We start from the raw sequence: 3,023 nt of genomic DNA on the forward strand, positions 1-3,023 counted from the left end.
AAGGAGCTAGTAATAGGTAGCCTACCTCGAGCTACACAATGACATCTAGTGGCACATTTGTGTAGAGCTTCCAGAAGAATTATCAAAGAAGGGTAATATAAAAATAGAGAACAAGGGAACAGGTTGAATAAAATTTTTCTTCACTTATATGCTAACCAACGGATTAGTGATCAGATTAGTGGAGCAAAAATATAGGACACATTTATTCAATACAGTGATGACACTTAAAAATGAGATCAGCCTGTCCCTTTAAAGTTTTAATTGTGTATAAAAGATATCCACACCCTAATTCTTATAGATAGAGAAGGAATTTTTTTTAAAAAGTTCCTCTTATAATGAGGAAGAGTGGAAGGAAATGATAATGAGATAGGATTTCCTGTAACCCATAAAACATTAGGTAACTTGGTAAACAGTCACTAGTAATTTCACACGTATGACCTTTTATATTTTTCAGTAACTATGGTTATGGACACATCATAGACAAAATTCTTGCATATACACTATAAATTTTCTCTTGGGATGTCTAAAAAAATCACAAATTATTGTGATTTGCTTTGTCATTTTTCTAAGTATCTGCTTATTATATTGTAAGACTGCCTCAGGGAGGGAACATATACATACATACATAAATATACATATACATATATAAAATTATATATATATATATATATCTTTTTCTTTACAAGACTTCTCTCATGATGCACTTCATTGAAAGGTCACCTGGAAATGCATAGGATGTATTAAATCAACTAGAAATTTGTATTAAGTACTTATGAAGTATGTCTTGAAATAAGCATCTTTCAGAGACCAGCAAAGTTTCTACCAAACAGTTTGCAGTTTCTCATTCTCATTCTTTTCCTTGGCATTTGGGGGTTGGCAGAATCCTAAATTGTTCCCTTTAATTTTTACAATTTTATTTATTTACATATACATTTTAAGGCTATACATTTAAACATTTTATATTATTATCTATGATACATTCGATGTAATATAATAATTAATAATTTTAATGTTTTCATTTTTAATAAAAATCAAGATCTAATTCTAAACAGAATTTATTTATTTGCATAGGCTTTTTTTTATCTCCCTACTCATATCTGGATTTCTATTGATGTCTGTGTTAAAAGTTACTAAAATTTTGTTCTTGAAAAATGTTTTCAAAGTTTATTAAGACAGTTATCCAGTTTGGATTAACACCATTTTGAATATAGTATAGGAAAACTGTTTGCAAAGCAAGGTACCAACTAATATAGAAGAAAAGGTAAGGGATTGGGGCATAAGAAATGAAGGGACCTTGCATCATGATGGACATTGAGAATGAAGATTGTTTAAGTTGTATGGGTCTTTCCTTATTACTTGACTCCAACTAGTCTTTTATATATTGAGTGCTTAAGTTCTAATATTTATGTACTACTCTTCACATTCAAACTTAGCATCATAGAATTAGATCTTCAAGGGATCTTAGAGATCATCTATCCCACCCCTTCATTTTTTTAAAAAATAAAGAGCAGTGAGGCAGCTAGGTGGTGCAGTGGATAGAGCACTGGAGTCAGGAGGACCTGGGTTCAAATCCAGTCTCAGACACTTAATAATTACCTAGCTCTGTGGCCTTGGACAAGCCACTTAACCCCATTTACATTGAAAAAAAACCTAAAAAATAAAAAAAAAATAAAGAACCGTGATCAGGTCATTTAAATGAGTTGTCCAAGGTCAAAAGCATAGTAAATAATTGAGAGTCAAGGTCAGGTTTTCTGGTTTCAAATTCAGTGCACTACCTAGAACATTCTGAGACAGATGGGGCTGAACTTATTTTCTCTTTTCCTTTTTTCCTATACAAACTGTTCTCAGAAAAGATTGTAAAATTAGTCATTTACAGCAGTGGTGCCCAACTCAAATAGAAATAGAAGGTACTGAACTGTACATAAGGAAATTTAGGCCATATATTAAATTTTTAAAATTACACTTAAGCATTATCTATGTTTTGTTGTATTTATGGATATTTTGTCAAATAATTTCAAATTATATTTTAATCTGGTTCCAACAGCTGGTTCCATAATCTGATTCCAACTGTATATCTGGCTGCTGGTCTCTTGTCTGACTCCTCTGATTTATGTGTTAATATAAATTGGAAACAATGTCACTTCTCCCAGGGATATTTTCTTTTTTTTCTAATTGTGAAATGAAAGAAATTGTCTCATAATAGAAGAAATTTCAGGTGTCAGAGATATCAAGAACAAATTTTCTTTGGGGGAGATCAGGGATATGGAGATCTTTGCCAGCTCTCTTAAAATCATACTGCTACCATAGTAAGTTAGTCATGAGGAACCTTTCAAGAGACAAGACTAAGATTTTAAAGCACATAAAAGGGTTTATATAGTATATTTTGAGTTTTCTCCATAGTTCTCTGGGGTTTGTAGAGTGAACCTCAGATCCAGAAAACACTAACAAACAAAAAGGGATTATGGAATGAGAATTGAAGAGGCTCTCTGACAGAAATAAAGTAAGGATAGGCAAATAAGTATGTGGCAGAAGAAAGAAAAAAACTAAATTTAATTTAATATTAAAAGGGGGAGAAATTGAGATGAACATTATGGTGATAAAATTTTCAAAAACATTGAATTGGGAGTGATCATGATGCAAAATAGAATCTTCATTCAAGTGATCTTGTTTTATTTGGTTCTAGAGAAAATAACCTGACACAATGGGTAAAAGGAGGAAAAAAAGTAAGTTTCAGCATAATTTCAGGAAAAGCTTCCTAATAATTAAAATTGGTCAAAAGTGGAATGATTTGCCTTGAGGGTGGGGAGACTCTATTGGATGGTCATCAAAGAGAGGTGAGATGCATTATAAGAGGATTCTTTGGGATGTGGGTTAGGCTAGATAAATACTGATGTCCCTCCTGACCACAGGATTTTAAGATTTTGAAATGGTTCTAGAAGTTAGAAAAGGTTGTTAGTCATTGTTCTTATTGGAGAATCATTTGTCTCTCTTTATTTGAATTATGCCTAGCTCACTGCAGAATT

Source organism: Macrotis lagotis, chromosome 5 (assembly GCF_037893015.1).
Source record: "Macrotis lagotis isolate mMagLag1 chromosome 5, bilby.v1.9.chrom.fasta, whole genome shotgun sequence".
Lineage (NCBI taxonomy): Eukaryota > Metazoa > Chordata > Mammalia > Peramelemorphia > Peramelidae > Macrotis > Macrotis lagotis.